General features: G+C 43.0%; 1 protein-coding gene across 1 annotated transcript in view; it reads right to left on the bottom strand.

The window, feature by feature from the left end:
* Positions 1–12,013, bottom strand: part of ALK (ALK receptor tyrosine kinase) — a 742,529-nt gene that overhangs the window by 508,738 nt on the left and 221,778 nt on the right. The window lies entirely within an intron of this gene.

The raw sequence follows: 12,013 nt of genomic DNA on the forward strand, positions 1-12,013 counted from the left end.
CAAGTGGGTTTCATGTGGTGGAAAGTAATTATAATATATCTACAAATCAAACGAACATAGGCTGCATGCTCTTATGCAGTTCTTCCCAGAAATCCCCAACCCATTGCTATTTGCTAATGTCTTAAGGCAGGTAAAACTTTTTCTATTAAAGCACCAGTTTGACCGGTTTGAGCCTATCTGTTTAGGAGATAGGCTGAGTGTGGGCAGGAGGCAAAGAAGGGAACTAGAATTTCTTCTGCAGCTTCCATGGATGAGGTACCATGCTGGGCTCTTACCTCACATAATTTCACAATGACTCCCTGAGATAACCATTACCATCTCAGTTTTACATATGCAACAACTGAGGCTTAGAGGGCAAATGATGGAATCAGGAACTGAAGCCAGGTTTGCCTGACCTCAAGAAGCCATGCTCTACCATGAGTGGGCTGGCTTGCTACTCAAACAGAAAGTGTTAAACCACCTGGAGTGATTTCACAAAGAGGAAGTAGGGGAAGAAAAGAAAAAAGGAAAGGAAGCAACAGTAGCAGCAGCCTGTTTGCTTTGCAGATTCTTCCACATCACTTCCAGCATGTGCTCCTCCAGGCCCTATTATGCCTTCAGTCCCCTTACAGTACCAGTCCCTCTGCATATGCTTTAAGGAAATCATTGCTCTGAGTGGTCCCAGCAGCCTTTTGTTTCCAGGCTGCTCCACTGTTTCATCTACAGGCGCTGCCCTTTCGTGAAGCCCACTTGTCCCTGTAACTAGAACAGAATGGGCATTCTATACTCTCCTTCCAAAGAAACATTCTTCTTTCTGCCTTCCAAAGACTGGAGTTGGAAGTGCTGGCCTGAGTACCTAGAAAAGACTTTTTGAATTTTCTCTCACACGTGATCTAAACAGAAAAGAGTTGAATTGGTTGGTGCCTAGATACATCTTTTGTAGCATTTCTCCAAAATGGCTCAGAGGAATGCACTGGAAGGAGTCAGATGTTATACTAGTAAGTTTGAGAGAGCAGCCACCTCATTTCACCCTCATATCAACTCTGTTTTTCAGATGGGCAATGGGGCTGAGAGAATTGAGGTCCAAGATCACCCAGGTCTACTTAAGAGCAGGCTTGAGGTTATTAGACTTTTAAAGTATAACGCTAACTGAGCACACATGGACTAGGCATTGTGGTAAGTGCTTTAAATGTGTGATTGCACTCGATTCCTACAACAACCTTGTGAATCAACACTATTATTGGGCCTTATTTTGAGAACAGGGAAACAAAGGCTGAGAGAGGTTAGAGGCCCTGATTGTGGCCACGTGACCCGCAGGCAGGAGACCACAGAGTCAACAGATCAGGCTGGCCTGATGCTATAGCCCTCGCTCCTCATACTGTCCTGCAGGGGCTCCCACAAACTACTCCATGGTGATCAGTTCTCTGTAGGGCCCTTCAGCATCCCCACTGGTCAATGGCCAAGATCAGAGATAAGAGTCTGCTCCAGACTGGGTCAACAGGATGAGGGTTATGAGAAGGCTTTGACAATCAACTCCTTGCAAAGAACCCCATGTGAATAAAAATCGGCACCTCTATGTCTGAGTCATGAGCAGAGCTCAAATTTTAAATAATTCTGAAGCAACAGGAAGATCAAGTCTAGGTGATATTTCCCAGTTTCAGAATTATGTCATTTTTCTTAGCCATACAGTTTGGGAATGGTATTAACTTCTTCCTGGATGTGAAGCACCAAGCGGATGGGGCTAGACATCAGGAGGCACTTATGAATCTGTGCGTGGGCATGGATGGCAGATTAAGTTAATATGGATAAGTTAATATGGATAAGGCTCAGGTTATATACTCAGGGATAAAAAATATCTGAAATAATTCAAAAGGAGGGCTCTGAGGGCTGAGTCATGGCCTAGCAAGGAGCCATGGACCTCACTGTGGGTCACTCCTAAATACGTAAACTTAAACCATTTTACATCCAAAAGTGAAAGTGTGAGTCGCTCAGTCATGCCCTACTCTTTGTGACCCCATAGATTGTAGTCCTCCAGGCTCCTCTGTCCACGGAATTCTCCAGACAAGAAGACTGGAATGGGTAGCCATTCCCTTCTCCAGGGGATCTTCTCGACCCAGGGATCAAGGCTGGGTCTCCCACATTGTGGGCAGATCCTGAGCCACCAAAAATGCCAATAAATAGCTGAGCACTTTCAAAGTTGAATACTGGAGAGAAAGCATGCATTTTTAGCCCACCCTTACAGGAATTCTCAGAATTTCTGCTAGTAGGCCAGGGTCACACATGGTCCCCAGAGGGAAGTGGATAATGATTTGCTGCATGAGACTGGAGGAGCTGATGGAGGTCAACCAAAACGATGGGTCTCCTCACCTGAAAGCATAAAGACTAAGAAAAAGCACAGTCTACAAGAATGAAGTTGTTTGTCAAAATCAGAAGCACTGACACAGAAGTGGGTTCTAGTTAATGTTAATAGAATATGCATAAACGTAGACGAGAAAGAAGAAAGCATTGCATTTAAGTGCAGGGAAGAAGCTCTCTGCTCCCTTTACACTTCATTTCCACCTCCTACCCACCTTAAGCCCTGGTGGGAATGGGGGTTTCCAGCATAGAGAAAAGCTATGCATAAGAAGTAATCCATTTAAGCAAGAAAGAAGCTTAGGTTTTTGGTGCTTTGGGTGAAGGTATGAACTGAGACCCTCTGGTTCAAATGGAGTGTATCTTGGACCCTGAGGGAGAGGGGTAGAAAAGAAAGGAGAGGAGAAAGTAGGAGCAAGGGCTTCCAGGAGTCCAAGTGATAGCCAAAACCACCTGAGGGGAAAAGTAATGTACTCTGGACTGAGGACATTTTTGATTGGCTACAGATAAGATTGTTTTAGGTTTTGGAGGGGATTAGGGGGATCTACTTTCCAGGTACCACAGGTTATCTAGGCACAGCGAAACTCCTAACTTCTTAACTCTACTCTTTTCCGACCATGTGTCCCCTCCCCTTGCATCCTCAACTTAGATTCCAGGATTCATCACAATAATAATTCCACTACAATAATCCCCTTGCAATCCTGTCCTTTCGTTCTTTACAGTTGTCCTGAGCATCTGAATGTGGTAGTAGGAGAGGAGGGGAGGAGTATACCAGATGCTTAAAAGTTTCACTTTAAAATTATGACCACAAACCTGAGGAGGACCCTCAGGACTGCCCAGGAATTCTTCTGAATTCCCTGATGGGCTCAATTCACCCTCGCTCTTCTAGTCTCACTAATTCCAAGGTTTTCTTACCCCTCAAGCCTCCAATGCCTGACCCTCATTCCTCCACTTTCTCAGCTAGTGAACTTGTTTTTTATTTTATTGAAAAAAGAGAAACAAATCTACCAACTCAGAGGTATCAGTAACTTTATATACTACCTTCTCTCCTGCTAAAACAGGCTGACCACACTCTAAGCAGTGGCAGCCTCTCCACCTAGTTGCTAATCTCATCACGTCCCAAGAAATCCACTGGTGCAGTAGTTTGCCCTTTCTTCTGTATCAACAGTCCCCCCCACCCCCAAGTCAATCTCATCTGCAGCAAGTGTATATACATCTTTCAAAAACAACCCGCACACTCTTCTTCAGCCATCCTCCCATTTCCTGCTCTCCTTCACAGCTAAGCGTCTTAAAAAGATCTGTCTGTGCTTCTGTCTCTACTTTTCTCTCTCATTCCTCTTCAGTTAAATTAAATGAGGATCATCTGCACTTGGCTGGGTCAAGGTCACCAAAGACCCCAGGTTACAGTGAATGAGTCTTGGTTCTTCTCTTACTGGACCACTCAGCAGCACTGGATCACGCTGATCTTCACTGCTTCTGAGATTCTTCACGACTCAGTGACACGCAGCCCTTGGCTGCCATAGCCCTTGTCTCCTACCTCAGTGGCAGGTCTTCTCTACTCCTCTTTGCCAGATCTTCCCCATTTTCCAGACTGTACAAAAGGAACATTCTCCATTTCCTAGCAGTAACTGCCCAGGAGATTTCACGGCTGAATATTCAATTTCATCACAGTAGTTTTAACCAGCTGACAATAAACTCTGACCATGAATTTCAAGTGAGCCCAGGACACCAGACCCTTAAACTTCACTAAAATCTCTTGACCCATGAACAAGGGATTTGCTTTAACCAAGCATGTTCAGACTTACGAATCCATTCTCTCCTATCTAAAGTGCTGATTTTCAATTCTGAATTAGCATGACCACCATGTAACTCTTCCTAGGGCTCTAAAAACTCTGAATTTTATTCCTTAGAGAACTGCTCAGTGAATTTCTTGCCTGACATGTAAATAGGCTCAGCTGTTTTTCTTTTTTAAAAACTTGATGGGGGAGGGATTTTCTGTTTTATTATTTTACAGGTATTGAAAGTTGGGTAACTTGGGACATGTCTCATCGCCATCTAAACTCACTCCCCAAAATGATCTCATCCAGTTTTACAGCTTTAAATATCATCTATATATTAACGCCACTAAATTTATATCTCAAGGCCCAAGCGCTCCCCTGAACAGCAGAACATATATCCAACTGCCAGTCTGCAATCTTCATTTTATTCCTGGGTAAGTATCACAAACTTAACACATGCAAAAATAAACATGTGATGTCTCTCCATCTAAACCCCAGGTGTTCTCTATTTCAGGAAGCGGTGGCAATACTCTCCTGCTTCCTTGGGCCAAAACCAAGGAGGAATCCTCGACATTTTCCCCCATGGCCCGCACCAATTCATCAGCCAATCTCAGTGGCTCACCTACGTTATGTCCCTCTCTTCTCTCCCCATATCACCTCTCACTCTGACGACCGCTATGAGCTCCCAGCTGGTCCCTTGGTTCTCCTATTGCTCACCTTCAATACGTTCTCCACACAGCAGTTGGATTGGCACTTCAGCCCTGAAACAGGGTTAACATTTCTTGCCAGGACCTAGTCCTTTAAGGTCCCACATGATCTGGCTCCTGGTCTCTTTCTGACCTCATTTCCAACCACTTTTCCCTTGCTCATAGAGCTCCAGCCTCACAGGCCTCCTTGCTATTCCTAAACTCGACAAGCAGGCTCCCATCTCAGGGCTCTTGCACTGGCGGGTATCAGCCTAAAAATTCCTCTGCCCTACTGGCACGAAATCATCCCATCTTTCCACCCAGGTCTCCGCCCAAATGTCACCTCCTCAGATAGATCTTCCTAGTCATTCTATAGTCGCTCAGTCATGTCTGACTCTTTGCAACCCTAGGAACTGTAGCCTGCAAGGCTTCTCTCTCCATGGAATTCTCCAGGCAAGAATACCAGAGTGGGTAGCCATTTCCTTCTCCACGGGTTCTTCCCAACCTAGGGATCAAACCCAGGTCTCCCCCATTGCAGGCAGATTCTTTTTTTCTTAATGTATTTTTAATTTTAATAGGATTATCAGACGGCCTTCCCCAAAGGCTGTCACAATTTCCAATTCCACTAATAATACATGAGTCCCCTTTCCCCTGTATTCCACGAATAATAGATATTAGGAGCTTTATGGTTTTGCAAGGATGTTTGGTATAAAGGAATATCTATTACTTGATTTTTCATATCCCTGACTATGAGTGAATTTGTACATCTTTTTGTGTGGCCTTCTATTTACTAGGGGAGGGGAATAGTGATATTAATTTGCCGTTCACTAAATTGACTAATATTTTTGCCTATTTTTTGAGTTGTTTTCTCATTGTCAGTTTGAAAGATATCTTTATTGCAATAAAGATATATATTATAGCTATCATGAAAGTTATATATTACATATTGTAGCTATTAAGTTATATTTTTATTACATCTTTTTCCAAAGCTAGTATTTGATTATCAACTTTAAATTTTCTTGCTGTGCATTTTTATTCTTAAATTTTATTTAGAATATTTTTAAAGTGACAGAAAAAGTTGCAAAGATAACTCAGAGGCTTCCCCAATACCCTTTACTTATATATACATATATTTGTGCAGGCAGATTCTTTACCATTTGAGCCATGAGGGAAGCCCACACACTCCATTAACAACTCTATATCACATTGATCTGCATTTATTGTTTCTTATATTTATATTTGCCTGTTTATTGTGTCTCTCCTGCATTAGTCACTGCTATGTCCCCATGCCTGGCACATAATAGGCACTCAGTAAACATTTGTCAAATAATGAAACCAGAGTTTTGGAGCAAATTATTAGCTCTGATACTTATTAGCTGTTTAACTCAGGCCAATCACATACTCAGTAAAATCTCAATGTCCTGAAAAAATGATAAAAACAAGAATAATGGATGCAAACTCTCAGGATTTTGTACAGGCCAGATGAAATGATGTACACATGATGTATCAGTCACACCACTATTGAAATTTTATGCTTTTATTTCTGTTTCAGAATCCAAAATGAATGAGAGTCTTGGTTCCTCTTCTATCTGAAGATCTAGGATACATACAATGTCCAAAAATCAAAAGTGCTCCAAAAGCGCTGTTTCTCTGTTACTCACTAGTTAATTATTAACTCTGCCAACTGTCTACAGTCTCTACTACCCCAATTTCAGCCAACTGGCAATGTCTCTATATTCAGTGTTTATTATTATACGTCTTACTGTGTGTCTATTTATCTCTAAGCCAATGTACATAATACAATGAATATATCATACTTGCATTGGCATAAATAATAAAGAGCTATGTGTGTGTGATGGTTATTTACATGAATGCCCTGGGTTCACTATCAAGCATGTTTTACAAACCTCCATCAATAAAATGTAAAAATGCTTCTCTTCTAAATGCTCTCTGGAACTGCTCCTGCCTTGCCTTACACACGTTTTGCTTATTTATTTTCCTCCCAACAATAAAACAATCAGTGACTGCCTGCTAGTTTTTTTCCCCCTTATTTGAAAACACACTTAATAATGCATTCTTTAACAATGATTTTGTGTCACACGAAACAAAGCTTAATGTGGCCAAATAAATAGCCATCCAGATGTCAAACAGTGGTGAGCAGGCACAGCAAGGCTGGGCACAGGGGAGGGCTCCCGCCTGGGATTGGCAGCCCAGGGAAACCGTTTCCATATTCACAGGATTGAGCCCACACCTGTGCAGCCAAAGAAACCTCAGTGAATTTACATGACTACTAGAGTCAGCAGTGATGTTGGAGCGGTGACAGGCAGTTCATTTAGTCTGAAAAACAGATGTGATTTTCAGACGCAAGAGGGAGAATTAGCAGCTATGCCCTTTGTCCTAAACACACAGACCCCCCCACACCTTCTCCAGGCCTGGAACATGAGGGGGCTGAACTTTTGGTTCAGTCAGCTCCTCTCCAGTTCAGGGAATCAACTCTTCTGCAGTTTGCTTTCACATTTCCTTCCAGTTGGCTCATTCAGAGAGCCGCTATTAGTGTCAGGGCAGAATTTGAATAGAACTAAAAGCCCCCCATTTCACCTTACCTTTCACTAAACTCCACTCCCCCTCTGCCAGGAAGGTCTGTGCTCTTTCTTGGCAGCTCAAGTCCTGAAGCAAAATTATTATTTCTCATAAAGTTCTCTTGTACCATTGAAAGTCATAGTTTCAACACATGTTCCTTGTCTCTCTCCCCAGTGCCCAAAAGGACCTGTGTGTAACTACTAAGTTCATCCAGTGGTGAACCTCATCTGTCAGTCAAATAAAAGCAGGCATTCCTTCCCAAGGCAAGGCATTAAGGAATATCGATGGAACACAAAGGAAATTGTCAGCATGGTCCCAGCTCTTGGGGATTGGTTACTTGCAAGGTATACTAGACCCACACATAAAAGGGAATTACAAAGAGGTTCTGGCAGAAATGGCTGAAATGTGTCAATGTGAAGCCAACAAACACACTTTGGCCACTACTTGCTTTTTCATTCTTATTTTCGAAACAGAATCCTTTCATATTCTATCTCTGTCACACTTAAGTCTCCAAACCTTTGCCCAAGTTGATCTCTACCTAGAATGTCCTTCTTGACCTGCAGCTTTCTTAAATCCTATCCTTTCTTAAAGGGGCAAACCAGATCCCTCCTTCTCCAAGGTTTCCCATCTTTCTGAGCTGCAGTCTCATCAGAGCAGCTGAGCTGGGATTCAGAGTGGCCCAAAGCAAAACGTGACTGGGCCTTCTTAACCACCATGGCTTACTGTCACTTCAGAATGTGCCATTAGACCATTTACCAAACACGTTGTTCAAACTACCTTGGTTGTTCACGACAATGAAGTAAACTAGTTTATTAATTTAATTCACAACTTTCAAGTGCACAGATTTAGAAGAAATTAGCAAAAGCTTTTCATAGGGGCTGCTATTCTGTCTCATGTGGGACATATTGACATGCATTCCAAGGTCAAGGCCAAGGCCAGATCAGGGGCATAGACCCCAGGGATACCACATCTGTGCAGGCCACCAGTAACTCATAAATCAAGCCAAAGCCAGATAATGAAAGTAATAAGACATTCAATGCTGCCCTTTAGAATCTGTGTCCCAAGTTGCTACATTTTGACCTTTCTGGAGATGACCTCAGCATTCCAAGGAAGAGCTCCTGACTGGCCTGTGAGCCCTGCTATATCTACTGCTCTGGAATCTCTGCTCCAGGTGTGCTTGGTTACTGGCCCTACTTACCTAGCCCAGGTGGACTCTCTGGCTTTCAGTAGTGGAGGAAGGCTCATTGGCATTTCTACTAATCCAAGAGTGCAATGAAGAGGATACCACTCTGAGTAGCCTGATGCTTCTCTCTCTGTGTGTGTCACACACACACACACACACACACACACACACACACACACACACCATGTCTGAGCGCTTCCATTAGCAGGGCAACAGGACTCTATGTTCTGGGTCCATTTCTGTGGCTTGCTTGTACTCTACGACACTTACTCCACTGTTATTTCAATCCTATCTTCTTGCCTCAAAGTCTATTGACTAGAATAATAATCAAAAGGAAGACTTTGAACTACCATTAGGCCTTTTATCTTGTGATCTCAGAAAGCTTTACCAGGCACTAAATAATTAACGTACTGCAAGTGACACAAAGCCCAGGCAGCGGAGGGAACCAGTCCCTCAATGAAGGACCTTTCTCTTTCCAAATGAGGGCATGCCTGTGGGAACAGCCACCCACCGGCAGGTCCAGTAGTCTCTGGGTGAGTTGGACAAGAAGCTACAGACTATCCAGAAACAAGTCTTCTCTTGACCTGATATTTCTAGTTAGGAAGTAACAGTTACCAGGGTGACCCCTGGGGAAGGCATGGCCCACTTCTACCAGAAGATGTGGCCTCCAGCATAGAAGAGTAGATCCTAACTATTTACACAATCACTGTGATTTATGACTTACTGATGCCTTTTAGAGTCATTCACTCTCATAATCCTCACAATGGTCCTATGGATTAACCCCTTTTACAGATGAGAAGACTGAAATTCCAAAAGCACAACTGTCCTACCCAAGGTCACACAGGGAGAATCAAGACAGGACATTCAGCTGAAGACCCTGATAAATGGACCAACCGTAAATGCCACTCTTCAGTACAACCTCCTGGAGATGATGTTGACTTCCCTGGAAAATAGTGACATTGTGTTTAATACAGCAGAAAGATTCATCAGATTGCAGGTGCCTGAAGCATTGTCCTGAGGATGATAGAATCCCTTCAGGTCAGCCAGGAAGGTGACCTAGAAACACACAACTTCAGTCAGGGAAGCTGGCTCTCCAGGGCCTCAAGCTCAGCTAGCACTGTTTCCATGACAACCACCAGGTCTGATGCTTGGCCTTGAATTGGGGCCTTGGCTGGTCCAGAGAAACGATGTTTGGGATGGAGAGATGGAGAGGGACAGAACACTTTTTACTAACTTGCATGCCTTTCAACTCATCTTTATCTACTTATCACTCCACTCATTTCAGCAAAAAAGAGTCTATCCTCCAGGAAACCACACTTTAAGTACCATTTGCTCAGCACAAAGACCTCTCACCCATGGCTGGACACATTTCTGGAAACTGGAAGCAGAATGCTCTAACAGGTTGGTATGTTAGACAGAGACCTGGGTTTCTGGGAACCGTGATGTTACTGTGCAACTCTGGGCTAGCTACTTAACATTTTTTGAAGTATTTTTCTCTGCATTTAAAACTGAACTCATCATGCTTTCCCTTCCAACTTTAGGAATGCTCTGAGAATTACTGCAACAGTACCTACAAAGCCTTCAGGCTCTTTTGAAGAAAAATACACTAGCCATCCTGTGCTGTTACCGAGGGGCACTGTCATGATGATATATTTTAAAAACATTCTTCACTTGTATTACTAAAATAAACTCAGTTCACAGTAAACTAGATCGGCCAATAACCTGATTTGCTTCTCTGGCTCTGGTGCTGCATTTCCCTCTTACTCCCACTCATCTTGCACTGTGAACAACAGCGGTCAGTGTCACCCTTGACTCCTATGCAGAGACCCATGGTGAGAGCTGGGAAGGACTGTAAAGACCATTTATCTATGTCTTCCCATCACATATATGAGGCAACTGAAACACAGGGCCAGTGCTTTCCCCAAAGTCATCTCATTAGTGAAAACTCAAGACTCTGATCTTCCGACCCTTCATTCTGTGTCTCACCGAACCATGAAAGAAAGTAATAAAGAGAGGAGGAAGGAAAAGAAATACAGAAACATATATTTTTGTCCTTTAAGCCTTTCAACTACTGCTCTGTGCAATACTCAAGGATGAAAAAGTAAGTAAGGGAAAAACCAATATTTCATGAGTGCCTATTATGCACAGAGGCCCCATATTAGCTATTTATAATTAATTAATTTAATTGGAAGCTAATTACTTTACAATATTGTGGTGGTTTCTGCCATATATCAACACAAATCAGCCATGGGTGCATGTGTGTCCCCTCATCCTGAACTCCCCTCCCACCTCCATCCCCACTCCATCCCTCTGGGTTATCCCAGAGCACTAGCTTTGAGTATCCTGTTTCATGCATCAAACTTGCACTGGTCATCTACTTTACATATGGTAATATACACAGGAGCTGGTGATGGACAGGGAGGCCTGGCGTGCTGCGATTCATGGAGTTGTAAAGAGTTGGACACGACTGAGCAACTGAACTGAACTGAATATACATATTTCAGTGCTGTTCTCTCATATCATCCCACCCTCACCTTCTCCCACAGAGTCCAAAAGTCTTTTCTTTACATCTGTGCCTCTTTTGCTGCCTTGCATATAGGATCGCCATTACCATCTTTCTGATTTTCCTAATATACTGTGTTGGTGTTTCTCTTTCCGACTTACTTCACTCTGTATAACAGGCTCCAGTTTCACCCACCTCATTAGAACTGATTCAAAAGTATTCTTTTTTGTAGCTGAGTAATATTCCATTGTGTATATGTACCACAACTTTCTTATCCATTGGTCTGCCAATGGACATCTAGGTTCCTTTCATGTCCTAGCTATTGTAAACAGTGCTGCAATGAACATTAGGATACATGTGTCTCTTTCAGTTCTGGTTTCTTTGGTGTGTATGCTCAGCAGTGGGATTGCTGGGTCATACAGCAGTTCTATTTTCAGTTTTTTAAGGAATCTCTACACTGTTCTCTATATTGGGTACTTTATAACCACTGTTCCATGTAAATCTCACAATTTTCTCAATGGGGGATTATTATCCCCATTTCTAATGAGAGACCTGAGGCTCAGAGAGAGATTAAGTAAATGGCCCAAGGTCTTGGAGCCAAATGGGATGCAGCTAAGATTCATTTCATTTGATGAATATTTATTGAGTATCTCCTATGTGCCAAGCTCTACCCTTGATAGTTAGGATATATTAGTGAGCAGAATTAAACACCCCTCTTTTAAATCTCACAGGTTAAGGAGCTCGTAAACTGAGTGTGCTGAGGTAGCAGCAGACAACAGTCCAACAACCTCACAAATCCTTATAACAACTCAGTGTTGGTGTGTGTTATAAAGGAGAGATAAATGGCCCTAAGAGAATGTACAGAAGAGAGACTTGACTCATCCTTAAGGCCAGGAGAGGACTCCCTGAGAAACTGACACTTGAGCCAAGGCTCTAAAGTAGATAAGTAGAC

Source organism: Ovis canadensis, chromosome 3, assembly GCF_042477335.2.
Source record: "Ovis canadensis isolate MfBH-ARS-UI-01 breed Bighorn chromosome 3, ARS-UI_OviCan_v2, whole genome shotgun sequence".
NCBI classification, from domain to species: Eukaryota; Metazoa; Chordata; class Mammalia; order Artiodactyla; family Bovidae; genus Ovis; species Ovis canadensis.